The 21,196-nt window shown below is 36.8% G+C and overlaps 1 pseudogene; it reads left to right on the forward strand.

Moving 5' to 3' along the window:
- Positions 1 to 14,347: 14,347 nt before the first annotated feature.
- Positions 14,348 to 20,638, forward strand: LOC149169150 (transcription factor MYBS1 pseudogene; annotated as a pseudogene).
- The last annotated feature ends 558 nt before the right edge of the window (positions 20,639 to 21,196 follow it).

A 21,196-nucleotide genomic window follows, 5' to 3' on the forward strand; every position in this document is an offset into this window, starting at 1 on the left:
GCTATCTATTCGACTACTTGGACTAATGAATGCAGCTCTTGGTATGAAAATAGTGTGGAGACTCATAACAGGTAAAGAGAGTTGGTGGAAAAAAATCCTAATTAACAAATACATGGATGGATCCAAGGAAAAGTTACTGAAAGGAATCATCCCAATCAGACAAAGTTCTCAAGTATGGAAGCTAGTCAAAAAAGTAATTCCATTAATGAGAAGCCACATCTCAAAAATTCCAGGTAATGGGAAAACCATTTCGATATGGGAGGACAGGGTCATGGGGAAAGATCAAATCCAAAATCTCCCAGAAGTTGAAGGCATTCAAGAATGGCTAAAAGGAAATGGATTCAACACTCTTCATTCAATCTCACTATGGAACCAGAAGGAGTGGCAGGAGTGGAAAATTCCAGCCATTCCAGTAAGACTAGAAGGACAATGGACAAAAATCAAACAACATTTAAAAGGGGCAACTCCTATCCACTATGATGAGGAAGACAGTTACTTATGGGATCCAAACAATGGGCAGTACATAGTTAAATCTAGATATAATATTCTCCAAGAGCAGATTGATCACCGGGAATGGGACTCCTAGAAACTAGCCTGGAAATCAGAAAGCCTGCCAAAAATAAAAAAAATTCATATGGACCTTGTTAAAAGGGAAGATTTTGACTGCAGAATTTAAAAAAAAAAAGGGAATCCAAGGGCCATCAAGATGCCCTTTATGCCGGCAAGCGGGAGAAAACATACAACATTTATTCCAAGAGAGTGAATTTTCAAAGGAACGTTGGAAGCAGCTAATACAGCCATTGGAAATTAACTTAAACTTCAAAAAACCATTGCCGGAATTTCTTGGAACACTTGAGAAAGCTTACCCTTATGTAGCAAAAAAAAAAACCACGATTATAAGAATATGGAAATGTATACCAACAGTGCTATGTTGGCAAATATGGTTGGCTCGAAACAAGAGCATCTTCAAAAATCAAAGCCCAAGAATTGGGAAAACACTATCCAAAACTTGGGGAATGACTTTCGAAATTCTCAACGCAAAAGGAACTGCACCAACAGATTATAGCATTCTCCAACAAGAGGAAAGGGATTGGCTCAGCAAGGCCATAATAGACAACAATGGGTAGAAAGGTCAGAGAAAAGAAAATACAAAAAAAAATGGAAATTAAGAATGACGGAAGAGGAGTTGGAAAGCTAGAAGAAAACTCAGAATAGACACTGTATGTATTTTGATGGAGCCTCAAAGAACAATCCAGGAAAAGCAGGAGCTAGTGGAATAATTTATGATCCAAATGGGGAAAAAATAACCACTTACGAGTGGGGATTGGGACAAATGTCAAATAATCAAGCGGAAGCATACAGTTTATTGATGGGAACAAGGCTGATTCAAAAAAAAGGAATTCAAAATCCTATAATCATAGGAGACTCAGCCATCATAGTTGAGATAATGGCTCGAAACAGGAACCCAAACAACAAGTTTATGAGCCAAATCATCCAAAGAACTAGAAGGAATTTAGCAGGATCCGGAAATGCAATCTTCAAACATGTCTTGAGGATGCATAATAAGCAAGCAGATCATCATGCAAATCAGGCTGTGGAGAAGGAAGAAGGAATTGTCAGAGAGAATCAGGAGGAATACTATCTCAGCGTGCCATAACTCCCATCAAAAAATGACAAGAATGAAGTTTTGGTATACAACAGGACAACGTAGAAGGAGTAAAGAGAAACATCAAGGAATAGAATGTACAACACAACAAGGAATCCACAGCCATCGGGAAATCCAAAAAAACTCGGACAGTCAAAGGAAAAATCATGACAGCGATGAACAACACATGAAAGATGTCAGTGATGGCAGCCCGGATCACAAGTTTCATGAGAAAAGCAGAGGCACTGGGAAAAATCGAGGCAGAAAATCTAGGGAGGACGATTGCAATCAAGTAGAATCCTCCAATTGCAGGCTCAGCGAAGGCGGAACGGGCTATAAAATAGCACAGGCTCAAGGGTCAGCAAGCAGCAACAGAAGGAAAGCTACAACAGAAAAAATAAGAATCAGGGAGATAAGTATAGCAAGAGGAAAGAACAGTATAATGGAGCTTAACCACATTGATAAGGCAGCAATGGACTATTATAAAAGCGAAGCCACCTGCAAACTGAAGGAATAGTAGAAGAAGGAACAACAAGAAGACGAAGGAACAGCAGTAGAAGGAACAACAGCAGAAGGAACAGTGCCAGAAGGAACAGCAAGCAAAAGGAACATCAGCAGAAGGAACAACAGTCGAAGGGACAATAGGCCGAAGGAACAACAGGCCGAAGGAACAACAATAGAAGGAACAACGCCAGAAGGAACAGCAAGCAAAAGGAACAACAGCAAAAGGAACAGCATCCGAAGGAATAGCATGCTGAAGGAACAACAAGAAGAATGAACATCAGAAGAAGGAACAACAATAAGAAGGAACAACAGCATAAGGAACAACAGACGAAAGAAAAACAGACCAAAGGAACAGCAGGTCGATGGAACAACAGCAAGGAACATCAAGCAGAATGAACAACAGCACAAGGAACAGCAAACTTACGGAACAACAAAATGCAAAACACAAGGAAAAGGCTATAGAATTGGTTCTCCCAGTTAACAAACCATAAATTTCTGTGAAATATGCTATGTAAATTTGTTTTCTTAGTGGGTCAATATGTTAAACAATACTCTAGAATAACTAAAAAAACTTCTGAAGTTTTGATAACAAGCACAGGAGAAAGGTCTGTGTGCCTATCTTACTGCCCAGTCTATCATATCAGAACAACGGAATGTAAAAGGAGCTTGCTCCAAAACCCTTTTTTTTTGCTAATATAACAACTATCCGAACTTGTTAAAAAAAAAAAAAAAATTTATCTCCTCTTTTGTCAAAATGTACCCAGAAAACATAATAAAGGTCAATGGCTTCACCATAACCAATTGATGCATGGCAATCCCCCACTTATCTAGCACCCGAAACTTATAAGTTTGACTGGCACAGGGTAGCACGTAGCCCTACCAACAGTTTGACTCAACCCTGGGAATGTTGACTGTAACGGGTTTCAAAGATCATTTCATCTAGCAGTATGGAGTTCATTTGGCCGTCAAGAACTATAGCTAAAGTCACCAATAAAGCCAAACTTATAACAGAGATGAGATAACCATTTTGATCAAGTTGATACTTGTAAAGTCAACACCCTTCTATGTTGTCGATATGGACTTCACGCATGTTTTAACCAAATGTCCAAATAAATTCAATTGCATTTAAATCACATTATTCCTCGCTTGATTGAAGCAGACCTCAGTGCACTCTTGCTACAGAATATCGATCACTCAACAACCAATCAATCGCTTCACACTTACACGTCAAAACAATGTGCACTCCATCCATCAATACACAAAGTAATTTGATTGATATGGGTGACTCATCTCCCAAAAAAAAAAGTCGACAACGATTATTTTGATCCTTGATTGGCTTTCGACGCGGCCACTCTGAATTAATTTCTACTATAATTGATCGAGCAATTATTTATGGGGAAATAGTCTTCAATAGAATTCAGCTCCTAGTTGTGAATAATGGGCTCCAATCTTTCTGTGGACTTCGTTAGACTGTGCCTCTGTACTTCCACAATTTTCTTGAACGTCAATAACTGAATTCTATTTGTGCACACGAACTTTGGAAATTTTTATTTTTGCCCCTTATAAATGTTGACGAAATATATTTATGTCGTAAAGCGTTTCCCTCTAAAATCAACTCCCCCAACTGCCTTTCTATCCTAATCCTAACCGTCAGATCCATTTTTAGACGATTAAACAATGGTCTGTCGTCTAATTTAATTAAAAAACCTTAAAAAACCTTTTAAAACCCTTTAAGGTAAGATTATTTAATTAAAATTAATTTTCGTTACCCTACTCAGCCCGTTACCCTACGTAGGTCGTCCATCGTGTGTGCGAATAGCCACATTTGCTGCAGAGGAGGGCATTCTTTGCTACAGACGGGAAACCACCCCTATCGCTTTGTCAGGGTAACAAATTTCCTTCACCTATGAATATTGGTCTGTGAGTCGACTTTTACCATGGCTTCTAATCAGTGATTTTCTTATTATTTCTTGCAGGGCATACAATAAGGTGGCCAAGGGTATGGTGTCCCTTCCTCTAGCCAGTCCAGGTCATGGCTCGCATCAAACTCTTAAAAGTAATGTAGAGTTTGGGGTTTACATGGTTCTTCCTTTTTGTTGTTCTATTGATTTTCTATTGTTTACGTATTGACCTCTAATCAAACCTCGTTTGGCTAGACTACTAGGTGCAGAGTAGGAGACTTCTTGGAGATTGCTCAAGGTAAATTTTCAAAAATCGTCTTGATTAATTTTTGTGTTTCATTGGGGAATCTGTCCATCTTTAAATTTGAACCGAACCTAATTGAGTTTTTTTTTATTGATTTCATACTCTTGTCCACCGCAAATCCTCCTTCGGGCACCTGTAGCTTCAAGGCTAGGGTTCTTCGTTTTGCAACTCGGTGTCGGTGTCTTTCTACATACCAAAAACTGTCCCTATCGCTTTGTTAGGGTAACGAATTTCCTTCACCTATTATGAAGATTGGTTTGTGAGTCGGCTTTTACCATGGTTTCTAATCACTAATTTTGTTATTATTTCCCGTAGGGCATACAATAAGGTGGCCAAGGGTATGGCGTCCCTTCCTCTTTCCAGTCCAGGTCATGGCTCACATCAAACTCTTAAAGGTTATGTACAGTTTGGGGTTTACCTAGTTCTTCCTTTTTGTTGTTCTATTCATTTTTTACTTTTTACGTATTGACCTCTAATCGAACCTCGTTTGGCTAGACTATTGTGTGCAAAGTAAGAGGCTTCTTGGAAATTGCTCAAGGTAAATTTTCAGAAATCGTCATGATTAATTTCTGTGTTTCATGGGGGAATCTGTCCATCTTTTAATTTGAACCAAACCTAATTGAGTTTTTTTTTTTTGTAGATTGATTTCAGACTCCTGTCCCTTGTGAACCCTCTACTCTTGGTTCCTCTTGAAGTTCGTCTTCTAAATCTAACTTTTTCATTTATGCGCTATTCCCAAGTTCCAACTAAGCTTATATTTGTGTTTTCAATTAGTGACTACCGGGAAAGATTAATATAACTTGTATTAGGGCTTTTAAATTTGTAATGCACATGGTAGGATAGATTATACTCATGCCATCATAAGCGTATTGGCCTAATAGTTACTTTCGGTTAAGTCAGAAAAGTGACCTACCCTTGTACCCAGTTGCTCTTATAGAGATGTGCCAGTTGTGAACATGAAATAATAGGTTATTGGGGTAATGTTTTTCCAATTTGTTTATTGTTGTGACAATTTCATTTGTATGGGTCAAATCTTATTTGGCATTGGTATATATGTACAAGTGTGTTTTGAATAATTGTTTACAAAAATATTCCCTATTTTCCCCAATGGGGCTGTTGTATCTAGTTATATATGATTGTATTTTATTTCTTGCCCTTTGGGACTATTGTATCTGGTTATATAGTAATGGGAAATTCTTTCTCCTCTTATTGAGTTGCCACTCCCATCGAGGCATTACCAATGTTCGTTAAACCAATAATTCTAAAATTGTACACCTTTATTCCACAAGCTAGTTTCCAAAACAAGTTTTGTTGCATCAAATCCGTAGGATCATGTGAGAATGATCATGACTGCGTGCCACAATTACTATTATTTTGATCTAGTTTTCTGGCAACTGAGAATTCTTCAAAGGCATTCATTTATCCATTTTTTCCTTTTGTCATATGAAAACTAGCCAAGCCTTATTTACCATTCTACAACTTTCGTAAATTTACCACCAGTTTTGCGGCATAAACTCAAACTTCATTTATATTTTATGTATTCGTTTCCCTTGCTGCCTTTATAAGTTGGTTGTAACTACAATCTTGTGCTATAATTTCTGAACGTAAACATGGCCTCCTCTTCATGATCATTCCTTGATTTCATGCCACTTAATTTTATTCTTTGCAATTTGTGGGGATCTCTCCTCGATTTGTTGTTTAGATTTGTATTGATTTGGTGATGTTTTTCCTCAGCAATTTTGTGTCACGATCATTGCCATCTTTTGTTTTTCACCCATCTTATAACACGATTCCTATGTTTTTTGTCAAACCATTTCAGGAGATATGTTGGCCTGGTCTCTGTTATCTCATGGCATTCCATCTCTACAATTTTAGGTACAACTACCCTTATGATCTCAGTTAATATCTTGTGAGCTTGGGCACTTTCTTATCACCGGCAGACCTATGTCATTTTTAGTTTCAATACCTATGGATTTTCATGTGATCTTGTGCTACCTTTTTACCTTGCAATCTGGTGCATATATGAATAACAGTAATATCATGATATTTGAGTAGGTATTCCTCTGTCATTGCCATTGAACCAGTGATTGGGATATCATCCTTATTTATTGGTTATTCGTGGTACTATTATTTCTGCAATCTTATTGATTTGTTGAGATTGTTTTTTATGTGTAATTTTATATCTATTACAAATTCCAAAAACATCCCAAAATTTGACAGTCAAAGAGATCAATATTGACCTCCTCCTCAAGATCAAATTCCATGATATTCAGCAACACAAGTTCAGCACTTTCGACTTGATCTCATAGCATACATGTCAATGCTTATGAGTTTCACCTAGGAAATCAATGGAAAAGTTTTCTTGGCTTGTAAAAGCAATACTATGATATTCTTTAATGATTATAAACGATAGATTTAATAACATACGTTATGTTTTGTTTGTGTAAATGGTTTGTATGTTTTATTTTTTTACGTCGTAAGGCGTTTCCCTCTGGGAGAAACTCCCCCAGCTGCCCACATGTCCTCACTGTGCACCATTCGATGTCTTGTTAGACGATTGAATTACACTCCTCCGTTGATTTGAAATACACCCACATTTGGCGATTGTGGCCGGCTAGAAACTTGTGAAGACCACCGACGGTTGTAACTGCCTCTGGATTCATCTTGCCCAGCGGTTATAACTGGTTATGGATTCATCTTGCACAGCGGTGTTATGGATTCATCTTTCCCAATGATGATATAGTAGCAGCAAAGAAGCGAATCTATTGTAAATTACAATAACAAAAGAACGAGCGTCATTCAGGTCTCTACTCTTCAGGGATATATATGTATATATCTCTTTGTTGTCTTTTCTTGTGAATGCCCTCAGGTATATATCTGTATACACTATATATCTCTTTGTTGTCTTTTCTTGTGAATTCCCCCAATGAAGAAATGGCCCCTGGTAAATAGGCTGAAAGAAAAATTAAAATTACTAAGGAATCTGACCGGAGAGTTGGTTTGATTCAAGTAACCTCAAGCAATACTGAGGAATCTAACCGGAAATACTGAGGAATCTAACCAGAGAGATGGTTCGATTCAAGTAACGTCAAGCTTCCAATCTCACGATGAAGAGATCTTGATAGATGTTCCAGCTTAGATCTAACCCATATATTATGAGATTTTCTGTCAAGCTTTCACCACTCCAAAGAAATGGTCATGCTCAGTTTATTTCTGGCCAGGTATAGTTCACTGAATTGTCTGCAATTATGCTTCTTGTGAGTGCGTTTACACTCAAATTTAATTTCGCAACCGTCAGAAGGTGACCAATTTAATTTCGCAATCGTCAGAAGGTGACCAACAATAGCTGATATGCTTCCTTTGAACGACTTTCCGCTGAGATTTGAAACCTCCAAATTAATTAAATTTCCTATTTCTAGAGGAAGCGTTTCAATGAGATTATTTAGGCTCATATCCAGCTTTCCAAGTTTTCTCAACACTCTTATTTTGGGAAGAATCGTACCGTAGAGATTATTGTCTGCAAGAAGGAGATTAGTAATCCAATGTGCAGAACTTAGAGATGTTATTTAGTATGAAGGTTGTGAAGAGGTTGTTCTGCAACCGGACGCATTGTAGTGAGACGCCTTCTTGTAGAAGGCGGGTGATGTTCCCCTCAAGCGATTGCCACTGTATTACCCCTAAGGAATGGATCCATTCAATCCGATGGAATACGATTCGAGATACTCCGCGAGAAGGCATAGGACTAGCGGTTGTTATTGCAGAAAAACAACATTGTCATATTGGGAACATGGCCAAGTCCAGTAGGCAGCCGACCTTCGAATTTTTTACTGGTGAGAAACAACACCAACGCCAATGACAACGCCAAATTATGTTTTAAATTTGAATGACGAACTTTGTCTTGTGTTTTAAATTTGATTGACGGACTTTGTCATGTACTTGGATGTGGTTGTGTGCTTGCAAATTAAAATTGAGAAAGATGCAGTCATAGTCATTGGCTACCCAATCCCTTCTGCCACATATGATCGTGTCTTGATTGGATCTAATTGCGTCTCTCAACGAACCTGTCAACAATTTCGTGTTTCTTGAAGCGTAGACTTGGTCACTAAAACGAAATATTTTCATTTTGCCATTTTTGTCAGCGTTTTTAGTTGGAATCTTGTTGCATGTTCAATGTTTTTAAATGGTTCAAATCAACAATCTTAAATTATGGTTTTTAATTAAATATTATGGTTTTTATATTGAAAATTTGAATATGTTTTTTGGTTGGTAACATAATTTTTAAGATGACTAACAAGCTTCGTATTGAGTACTGGTTATTTTAAGTATCTAAATCGTCATTTTTTTCTTTTTATATAATATTTTTTAATTATTTAAAATTTAAGTAAGTTTTAAATTATTTAAAATTTAAGTAAGTTTTAAAAAAATATTGTAATTATAAATTTTTAAATATGTAAAATTTAATGGAAAATTTAAAACTTGTCTTTTTAAATTGTTGAAAATGTAAAACTTTAAATATGATTTTTTTGAGTTGAAAATTTAAATTTAAATATGAATTTTATATAAAAGTAAATTTATTTTTTGTATTTAAAAATTAATATTTTTATTGATTATAACAGTTATATTTATTAATTAGTGTAGTTGTATAAATGTAATGGTTATTAAAGATGAAGACAATGAAAGAGGTGGTACACTAAGGGGATGAAAAGTATGATAAAATTTTACTTCCATTTGCTATGTCACTCTTTCCTACCCTCCCGATTTTATGGCATAAAAATATACTCAAATGTATATTATATTCTTTTTAATTATTTCAAACATTATAAAATTAATAAAAAATATTATTATTACCTTTATATTATTATTATCTGTTTTTCACCTTCTCAATTCTATCACATTATTTATTACCTCTCTTTCACCTTCTCAATTCTATCACATTATTCAAAAATGTCTTCATCATTGAATTAAAGAATTAAATAGGATTAATATAAATTAAATAGAATTATAGTATTTTCAAACTTAAGAAAAATACCAGTTTTTCATTTTATAGTTTTTCAATATTTTTATTCTGAATACAAACTCTCATTGAGCATTTAATTTTCCATTTGATGCCCATACCAAATACAGTTTTCACCATTTTTAATTTACTAAAAAATGGTAAGCCTAATCAGTGTTGGATTCTTTCATTGGATTCTTTTTGTACTCCTGAAATGACGTGATTGAATTCATTTAATGAAATAGATTCAATTCATTTAATGAAATAGATGGAATTATTTCCATCATCTTCTATGGGTTTTCTTTTCATAGATGGAATTATTTCCATCATCTTCTATGGATTTTCTTTTCTACTCCAGAAATGACCATCAAATTCATTTATGAAATAGATGGAATTATTTTTCTTTTCTACTCCAAAAATGACCATCAAATTCATTTAATGAAATAGTCATATTCATTTAATGAAATAGTTGCGATTATTTTTCAACCACCTTCTAAAGCTTCTAGGTTTTGCACAAATTCAATAGTGCTTGGCAACATTGAAAGCAATTGGTTGACCTAAATGCAGAAATTCAATAGTGCTTGGCAACATTGAAAGCAATTGGTTGACCTAAAACCCTTGGTGTCTGGGTTTCCTTTTGGAAGTCCTTTGTAGACATTTGAAGTCTATTGTAGAGTTTCGCAGAGGGCTTTTTTCTTATGTGTGGATTTAGAAGAAAATCTCCTTATAAGAAATGAAATTTATGGCCACTTCGGGATATTCTTATTCTAGGTGATGATGATGATATTGAACCCCAACTAACACTGGAAAAAAAATGGCATTCAAAGAGCCAGAAAAAGAACAAGCACATGTATCCCTTGTTCTAGCCAATGAAGCAGATTGCATTGAGAAAATTTTGTCTCGGTCTCCGACCAAGGAGGCAGACTTGAAAGACCAAGAAGATTGTGAATTTAATGGGGTATTAGGGTCTCCTGCAAAAGGAGAAACCTTTGATGTTCAAGATTGTCCTTGAGCACCCCTTAACTATAATCTTAAGTTGGACAAAACTGTAAAGAATCAAACTCGCATAAAAGAGAAAATGCATCTCCTTACTCTAGGATGGAGATTTGAGTTCAATTCTGGGTGTCATGATGTTCATTATATCTCCTGGTCAGAATTACTATTCTCTTTTACAAGCATGTTCGGCATGGAAGAAGCAACAAAAGATTCATAGAGTAATAGATGGAAATCATGACAGTGATGTGGAGGGGCTAACAATTCAAGAAAATGCTTTTGGGGGTGTTTCTTCATTTCCTCCTCTGTAGAAAAGTCAGGCATGGGCGGCAAGAAACGTTTCCTCAAATTTTGTATGTCCAAAGAATTCAAGGAGAGTCTATAGTTCTAGGGAAGTAGTAAAACATGAAAACAACAATAATGAAATTGTTGTGGATGCTTTGAAACTGACACAAGACTAAAGCAATGGGTATTTAGGAGACAGAAGATGCATAGCTATATAAATAAGAGGAAATTAAATTTCTGAGGTTTACTGGGCTCAAAGACTTCACTAATTTGTCTGGGACCTTCATTTTGCATGGTTTGGATGAATTGTTTGGTCCAAAGCTTGTGGTAATGATTATAATATATTGTTGTTGCAAAATGTGTGGAATTTGATCATTCACCTTTATTATACGCACAACTACGCTAGGGTATCTATTGCCTGTATGTGAACAAGGGAGTTTATTATCCTTCCTTTCTTCTTGTAATGTGAATCTACAACATATAGCAAGTTGTTTAGAGTATTTATGGTTGCTAACTAGAGTTTTGCCCTGTTTTATTGAATTATGTCTACAATTCTGGTTACTTTACTCTGCAATTTTAAGGGAGACCTGCAATTTTAAGGGAGACTCACTAGCTCAAGATTTTCTATATAATTATACATGAATTGAATTGGATGTGAGGATTGAAGTTTTTAGACCATTTTTTGTTTGATTATATGAGAAATTGCTTTGAGAAACATTGCACGAGATAGGAAGTTGTGGTGTATAACATGAGCTATTTTGGCTTACACGTTAGGGGTTGTGGTGGAGAACATGAGTTGTATTTGGCTTATAAGTTGTGGTGTATAACCTGAGCTATTTTGGCTTACACGATAGGGGTTGTGGTGGAGAACATGAGTTGTATTTGGCTTATGTGATGCATCAAAGGGGTTTCTATTATGTCAAAATCGTCCGGGACTTGCTCCTAGCTTCATCCCTTTTGAAATATGCCACTTTGGTTGAATTTTATATTGTTAATGTTAAAAACTCGGTGGAATTCATAGACCCTTCTGTGGATCTGATTCCTCATTACATCTTAAAATAAACATCGACACAAGAAAACCATCGCATTCAATCAAGGATCCATACCTACATTCACCAACAATCCATTTCCAAATTTTCAGGCTAGTCAATTTCCTAAAAGGGCATAAAACAAAACTAAAGTTGCAAGTACAATGTTGAAATTGCTAAGCATTCCCTCAATTGACATATTACAACCCAAATCAATAGGATAGTGAAAGAGGAGTTCACTTTACTTTTAACACCATGTTATTTCTCTCACTGGAATTGTAACATATCACATCTCTCTTCATCTATGCTCTTTCTCCATATGTTATTGCCTTACGGCGTTCCTTTGCAACATTTGGTGCAATTGCTAGTATGTTTTATTTTAATATGATATTTTATATGTTTTATCTTTATGTGTATATAGGGAGTGTGTAAATGGTTTGGGGCAATTATTTATAAAAGAATGTATAGATAGAATATTAAATGATTAAAATAATTTTTTTTGCACCTCTCTGTTTTTCACTACATCATCAAGGACTGCAGTTGCTTCATGCAACACACCATCTATAGGCAACATACTATCTTTATAGAAGGAATTCAACACATGTATAGATATAAATATGAGTGCATTTCCCAGATGGCCTCCTCTTGATGATCATTCCTTGATTTCATGGCACTTAATTTTATTCTTTGCAATTTGTGGGGATCTCTCCTCAATTTGTTTTTGTTTAGATTTGTAATGATTTGGTGATGTTTTTCCTCATCAATTTTGTGTCATGATCATTGCCATCTTTTGTTTTTCACCCATCATATAACACGATTCCTATGTTTTTGTTAAACCGTCGCTGGAGATATGTTGGCCTAGTCTTTTTTATCTTGTGGTGTTCCATCTCTACAATTTTAGGTACACTACCCTTATGATCTCAGTTAATATCTCGTGAGCTTGGGCACTTTCTTATCACTCACAGACCTACGTCATTTTTAGTTTCAATACCTATGGATTTTCATGTGATATTGTGCTACCTTTTTACCTTGCAATCTAGTGCATATATGAATAACAATAATATCATGATATTTGAGCGGGTATTGCTCTGTCAATGCCATTGAACCAGTGATTGAGATATCATCCTTATTTATTGGTTATTCGTGGTACTATTTTTTCTGGAATCTTATTGATTTGTTGAGATTTCTTTTTATGAGTAATCTTATATCTATTACAAATTCCAAAAACATCCCAAAATTTGAGAGTCGAAGAGATCAATATTGACCACCTCAAGGTCAAAAGCCAAGATATTCAGCAACAAAAGTTCAGCACTTTCGACCTGATCTCATAGCATACATGTCAATGCTTATGAGTTTCACTTAGGAAATCAATGGAAAAGTTTTATTGGCTTGTAAAAACAATACCAAGATATTCTTTAATGATTATAAACGATAGATTTAATAACATATGTTATGTTTTATTTGTGTAAATGGTTTGTATGTTTTATTTTAATATGATATTTTATATGTTTTATCTTTATGTGTATATAGGGAGTGTGTAAATGCCAAATGGTTTGGGGAAATTATTTATAAAATAATGTATATATAGAATATTAAATGATTATTATTTTTTTTTTCAAATGGTGCAACTATTATGTATATGAGGAAATTGTAATAAAACAATAAGTTTTAGTGATATATATCAATGAAATTGTGATTGTTATGTAATTGCGGAAGACTTTTTATTTCAATTTAAGGTGGATGAGGATTTGTTTCCCTTTGGGACTATTGTATCTGGTTATGCAGAATACACAAAGATGGAGATTTCAATAATGTTGCGTTGTTTAGCATCAGCATGATTTAGGATTGTTTGTGCACCTCTCTGTTTTTCACTACATCATCAAGGACTGCAGTTGCTTCATGCAACATGCCCTATATAGGCAACATACTCTCTTTATATAGGGAATTCAACATGTGTATAGATAGCAATATGAGTGCATTTCCCACTTTGTACATTCCATCTAGGTGTTTTTAACAATAATCAGTGTACCAACAATACAAGATTTTTGAGAAACATTCAAATTGTGGAACTCAAAATGATTGCTTCTCAATATGTCTATATCATTTTCATGCCATGGATCTGATAAGAAGAGTGAGCGATTGGGTCTCCGAAAATCTGATGTTGGTGTTGTTGGAATGCTCTGATGTGTACGAGAAAATCAAGGGAGAGAAGAGATTCCAATGGTGCCATCTGTATGGAAGAGGCTTCGTGAGGAGATATTGGAGTTGGTCTTAGCCAGATTGCCACTAAAGAGCATCCTAAGAGTGAAAACAGACTCCTCTCTGTTTTTCATTACATCATCAAGCACTGCAATTGCTTCATGCAACATGCCCTATATAGGCAACATACTCTCTTTATAGAGGGAATTCAACATGTGTATAGATAGAAATATGAGTGCATTTCCCACTTTGTACATTCCATCCAGGTATTTTAACAATAATCAGTGTACCAACTATACAAGATTTTTTAGAAACATTCAAACTGTGGAACTCAAAATGCTTGCTTCTCAATATGTCTATATCGTTTTCATGCCATGGATCTGATAAGAAGAGAGAGCGATTGGGTCTCCGAAAATCTGATGTTGGTGTTGTTGGAATGCTCTGATGTGTACAAGAAAATCAAGGGAGAGAAGAGATTCCAATGGTGCCATCTGTATGGGAGAGGCTTCGCGAGGAGATATTGGAGTTGGTCTTAGCCAGATTGTCACTGAAGAGCATCCTAAGATTGAAAACAAACTGTCACAAGTGGAACAAATTGCCATTGAAAAAGAGGTTTGCCAGACTTCATTCTATGTTCCAAGCCCCGAGTTTCAAGAAATGTGTTCTTGTTTGATGTCCTTGATGGTGAATGCAGAGCGATCTGTTGATAATGGAAGCACCAAGAAAGGGGGAACCCATTCTTCATTTTATGCAAATCTGGCATCTGAAAGTAATGGAACAGGAAAGGGGAGCTCCAAATCTGACTAGGAACGTTGCAAGGGAATTCCATGGACCGAGGAAGAACACTGGTAAAAATTTAAGCCCTTGATGCCTTTTCTCTCTAATAATTTTATTTTCAGCAATAACTATATAGACCAATGGTATTCACTTGGCTTCAGTCCATTCAACAGTTTGTTCCTCTATTTTTATCTAATATATCGATATATTAAATTACTGTGACAACTCTATATTGATTTGGGTTTGTGTTTTTTTGGGCTTTTTAGAGCTTCAAAGTTTATAGCTGTCTAGGATTCTTTATCATTAGTTTATTGATCTTACCTACAAATTTCCTCTAGGTTCTATTCTTGTGGGCCTGTTATTAGTATAAGGAAAAACATTTTGTTGCAGGTTTTCTACCTTTATTCTCTGTGAAAAGGAAATACAGATTTATATTCGTTTGGGTTTTGTTGATGTTATTGTTTTCTTTTCTTCTAAAAACACTATTTTTATTATGTTATAATTGAACCCTTATATTCACTTAAAGTTGGGTCTCTTTCACAATTTTTTTGACTGCCACTGTGGGTTTATGCCCTAGGGTCCTCTAAGGGTTGAGTATAGGAGAAGTTATTATTTATAAATTATAGTCCAATCGAGTTTTGGATTTTTCCTGCAAAGAGTGATTGCACTAGGCTTCGGCGGTGGGCTATTAATGAGAATATTTTTAATTGGCAGGATGTGGATATGAGCTTGATATCTTAATTGATTCCATTTCCGACATGAAAATAATCGATGGTTTTCCTTATGATGAATATTTTGAAACTTTTTAGAAGGCTAATGCTTCCGTTTCTCCTATCTGGTTAATTTCTTGAGGCCCCTTCCTACAAATTCAATAAACAAATTTAAGGCCACCTAACTTAGGTTGTGATAACTGATAATTAAAATAAAAAATTGTTGCCAAAGTAAAGACTCTTAAAGTAGGTTTGAGGCACTCTAAGAGCCTGCATACATTAGCTGGAGTTGATCAAATGGCTCCTCACATATTGGCATTCCCCCAACCCATAAACTTGTGCAACCTGGTTTTGTTTAGGTTAAATAGTTATAAATTAGTTACCACCAAAATAATTGGTGAACAGATTATTGCGCTAAGCAACCTTAAAGTTTCCCTTGAAACTTAATATAACAGTTAGTGGAAATTAATCCTTATCTACTTGAATATTTCATGTATCTCCATTTGGGAAATGAACATTGAGGGCTCGAGAGTTTTCTGTTATTGAGCTTAATGAATGCTTGAGAGTTGACATCCTCAATCTCACTAAATAGAGAATGAGAAGTAAAAGGAAACTGTGCAAAACCATGTATCCTAGCCACACCTAAAACTGGGATCATAACCCCCTATTCCCCTACTGCTAGGCATATAGTACAGGGTTGTCAGACAACTGTCAATGTTGTAATCCATTTTTTGTTTTCATTGATGTCTCCGGTGGTATTGGACTAGTGAGAAATGTTTCAAAAATGCTGACATATGAGAACTTGTTGAAATCGACTTTGTTCAAGATGGAGGAATGTTTGGGAAAAAGTAGGACATCAAATACTCTACCTTGGCTGATTTTAATGATAATGTGTGTATCTTTGCTGATGCAGGATGTTCTTGCTTGGTCTGGAAAAATTTGGCAAAGGTGACTAGAGGAGCATCTCAAGGAATTTTGTTATTTCTCGAACTCCCACACAAGTGGCTAGTCATGCACAAAAGTATTTTATTCGGTTGAATTCGGTGTGTTAGAGTCGGTATTAAGCCCTCCATCAACGATCAAAACTCTTTGCATTTGCATATGTAGGTGTCTCATCAGTGTCAATTTATGCATCCCGTTAGGCATGCCAATAACCCTGATGGAGGAGCTGGTGTGTTGTACCCCTCTTGGCATTGCTGGTTCAGGTCATTTTAGTCATTAAGCTCTTTCAAGCTTGTCTTATCTTGTCTTGAGGTCAATTTCCTAGGTCTAGGGTTTTGGTCAAATATGTTTACAGGGTCATGTGTCTGAAAAGTCAATGAGTATTCAGCAAGCCAGAGGGATGATTGTAAAAGTGTTTCTTCAAGATTTCTTATCTGGTACAGCTAATCTTCACCTTGGATTTAAAAACTCTGTTTTTAAAGCCAAGGTCATTTTCCACGTTTTTGTAAATAAGTGATGAAATTTCAAAAGTCTTCAGCGAACAAAATGCAACCCTGGTCCCCTTGCCAAGATCCCTCAGATGATCTACCTGCAAAAAGAATCAAGTCAAAGCACTCAATGAGTCAAATTCAGGACAAAAGAAACCAAAAAGTCATTGTTATAAAGTGTCAAAGAGAAAACATTAGAAAGTGGGTTTGTGAATGAATTTTTTTCAAATGAAACTTATAAAACCCCAAATTCCCTCCTATCACTCTCATTGTGCATCTTAGACACTTGCAAGAGAGGTTTGAGAGAGTGATTGAGAGAAAGGAGCGAAAAGAGAGCGAGTTCGGGCATTGGACTGGTGCGCGACCCATCGAGCTGTCTCTCAGCAAAATGATTTTAAATTTGCTCAAACGCTCTCCAAGCCACACATTTGTTTGAGGTAGGTGTTCTAAACTTGAAATGGGTGTGGTTATGATTGGTGGATATCATAAAACATGTTTTAATGATTGAAATGTACAAGTGAAACCTCTTCATATGACTGCAAGGTTAATGGGTAAAATGTGCTAGGGTTTGTGTTGTTTCAAGGTGTTTTTCCCTTTGTAATTGTTTCCCTCCTTCCCCATTCTATTCACACTTGTATGTATGCCTATTTTTCTCCCATGCTATTTTATAAATTAAATGCAAACCCTCCCTTCTCCCTAATAACTAAAAGTGCAAACCCTACCCCTCTCCCAAAGCATTCAAAACCCTAATCTCCCTCTACCATATGCATGTATAAATAATGGAAAATGTTGGTGAATATGTCAACAGTTTTGTGCATATGTTTCCCTATTTTCCCCTATTAATGCTGCATGTTTTCATATCCCCATGTGTTCACTTTCATACATATTTTTCCATATGCAGTGATCTTTGCAAATGATTTCCTAATATCCCTGATTTTAAATATGTACTCCTATATGCATAATGGTTTGCAACATTTTCCTTAAAAATTCCCTGTTATATTTATATATTCCCAATTCCTTGTAAAAAGGTCCCTCCCCTAACATTTCCCTCGTGTCTTTTTCCCCTTGAAACAACATAGAATTCAACACTTTTTACAGGCAGAGACAGCAGTACAGTTTGTCCACTTTGCTCCTAAACTATGTCAGAAACCGAAACTTACGAGCAAAGTGATGACCATTCATCATCTGCAGAGGTTGAGGTACAGAGGAAGACCCCGGCACAGCAGTACAGGAGCCTTCATCATTATGGTTTGATTCAGCTAGTAGTATTGCATCAGTTGACACAGCAGGGTATCTCATGGGAGGAGTTCATCTCTCATGAGTTTTTCACAGCGCCACCACAGCCACATCCTGAGGTTGTTCATGAGGAGGGAGGACCATCACACCGGCATCACATCCCTGTCACTAGACATGTTAGTGCCTCATCTCAGCTCACTTATCAGAGAGGCCAGAGGGCCTTATTTGCAACAGCTAGGCGAGTACTATCTCCACAGCAGGTGGAAGGGGTCTCGCCTTCATCTTCAACTCAACGAGTGTTATCTCCACATCAGGTGGAAGGGGCCTCGCTTTCTTCACCAGCACAAGTACCAGAGAGGGGCAAAGAGCCCATGATTGATGAGGGTCCATCAGGAGTTCCCGATGTTGAGTTTGTTGATCTTGAGACTAGTTCTCCTAGCCAGGAGGCAAAGGAGATCATTCAGCATCTCAGAGCTGAAAATGATGCTTTGCAGGGGAGATTTGAGGGTGCCCAATGGACCATCACCTACCTGGAGCAGCACAACAAACAGTTGGAGGAGGAGAAAGTACTAGATGAGTTATGGAGGATTCGTAGTGACCGAACCTTGAACCGTAGAAGACCCGGTGACCCATTGCCTGCTGACCGAGAGTCTATGCTCATTCAGGAGAACGCACACTTGGAGAGGCTGTTGGCTAAGGCCAACCAAGATAAAAAGTTGTTGAGGAACATGAAAAACCATTACTGGGCAAGAATGCATGTGTGCAAGGCCAAAATGAAGATGTTTGAAAGGCGGTTGTCCGAGGCCCTAAAAGGGAAAAAGAAGACCAATCCACTCTGTATCTTGGTTGAGGCTTCACTCAAAGATCATGGCACTCAATAGCCTAGCCACAGCTCAAATCCCAAATTTTTTTGAGAATTTTGGGTAATTTTGGCATTTTTTGGTAATTTACAGGTTTTGGCTCTTTAACGGGTCTCACCCCCGGTGAGACCCTTTGTCATGGCAACTCCTTTTCACAAAAACTCAGCATTTCCTGATTTGTTATGCAAAGTTACATATGCCCATGGATGGACTTGAGTTTTTATGGAGTTTTGGGCCTCCAGAAGGTCAAAATACATGAAAAATTTGACTTTCTGCCACTTTTTTGAACTGCAGAAAGCTGTCTTGGGAGAATTGGTTTTTGACAGGGCAAATGAACTCCAAATTCAAAAATTCTAGTTGGGTTGGAAAGTAGACTCATAGACCTTTCCAACAAGCCCACTTTTGCTCAATTTGGCCACCTGCAAGTGCCTCAAACAGAGCTCCAAAGGGGCGCGACCCGTCAGGCAGGGGGGCGCGACCTGTCAGGCAGTTTTTTGCCAGATTGCACTGTACAGCCCAGAAAACGCAGATTTGACTCAGTTTGACTTTTTGGGGTTGAAGATGATTATCTTTGATGTAATTTTTGTAACTCTAAGACACTTTTACTCTTGTTTAACACTTCTAGAAGATTCATTCATGTAATGGGTAAATATGTAATGTATGAATTGGTTTCCAAGTTTATAGAGGCAAGTTGTTTTGACTGCCTAGTTTGTAGTGCTTAGTTTAGAAGTGGTTGAAAAAGCTCCTAGGATAGTGAGCTCGACCCATGGAGGCAGGGAAAGAGGTTAGATCATCTATATTATGTACTTTCTTGCTCATTTTCATGGTTGGACTCTTGAGGGAGAAGCTATCATTGTATTATTTCACTGTATCTCTGCAATTTTTTGCTAAGGAAGACCAGGGTTTTGCAGTCCTTTTTGGGATTCTTGTGGTTTCATGTATTGATGGAGTGCTTCTTAATGTTCTTGTAAGTGTGTTATGTGATTAATCTCCTTTCTTTCCTTCTGCATATTAAACAAATGAAGTGTTAAAGTAAGAATTCATGCTTGCCATGCTCTGCTTTTAAATTTGTTTAATTTCTATGTTTTCTACTGTTTAAGGAGAATTCAAAGTATTATTTGCTCTCCTTAGCTCCTCACCGGTCTTTTCCATCCACTCACCTCAATCAAAGGCATCAATACTGTCTCCTACCTCGCCCCAAAGAACCCCCTGCAGAAACTGTGTCAAATCCCCGCACCCAAAATTGCAATTCCTCAATTTGTCACCAAAAACCCAAAAAACCCCAAATCAACCTTTTTAATCAATTTACTAGCCTAATATCAGTGTTACCTTGTTGGTCATCTCATCCCATTGAAGATCTGCCGAGATTGACCGGAGAGAGCCTTCTCCTGCCCTGTAGGGCTAGCTACGAGGCTAAATGGTTTGATGTAGCCTTGAGGTTTACCTTTCTCAGCCTGAGGTGAAATTTCAAGCGTTAACACGGTGATCAAGTACAAAAGAAGTTCTAGCATTCATGATATTACTAGTGTGAATGGGAGTGATGTATCATCACCACAAGGTCCTATAACTGGTCAAGGAAATCAATCTTCAAGACAATCTGCTAATCATGCTTCTCAGCCAGGGCTTCCTAGTGTATATGGAGCTACTGTTGGTCAACCCATTGTTGGGCCTATGGTTTCCATTGTTGGCACTCCTGTAATGCTTCCTCCGGGACATGCTCCTAATGTTGTTCCAGTTGCTTACCCTATGCCACAACCAACTATGCATAGATAACTGGAGAGAAGGAGTGGAGCACTTTGGACTGCAAAGCTTCATTTGATAATATTTTTGGTGTCATCGTATCAATAGGAAATGATGCATGCCAACTGATCTGCTAAATGCTAATCAGTTGGTGTATCATTGCTCAATATGTACCTTTTCTTGTGTTGTATGAAAGAGATCATTTTCTTCCTCCACTAAGATTGCCAAAGTGGAGGATGTTAATTTTCTTGCAAAGAATGATTTTGATGGGGATACATGTAAGAAAAAACTCGAGTTTTTATTCTTTTATTATTTCCTTTCTTCAGTCAAAATCAGAAAAGAGAAAGCCTCTGTATACAGTTAGCAATATTATATGATAACTGTTACAATTTGGCACAGAATACACAAAGATGGAGATTTCAATAATGTTGCCCTGTTTAGCATCAACATGATTTAGGATGCTTTGTGCACCTCTCTATTTTTCACTACGTCATCAAGGATTGAAGTTGCTTCATGCAACATGCCCTCTGTAGGCAACATACTCTCTTTATAGAGGGAATTCAACATGTGTATAGATAGCAATATGAGTGC

Source organism: Pinus tabuliformis, chromosome 4_2, assembly GCF_031772625.1.
Source record: "Pinus tabuliformis cultivar Carrire ecotype Pingquan chromosome 4_2, CPIR1, whole genome shotgun sequence".
Lineage (NCBI taxonomy): Eukaryota > Viridiplantae > Streptophyta > Pinopsida > Pinales > Pinaceae > Pinus > Pinus tabuliformis.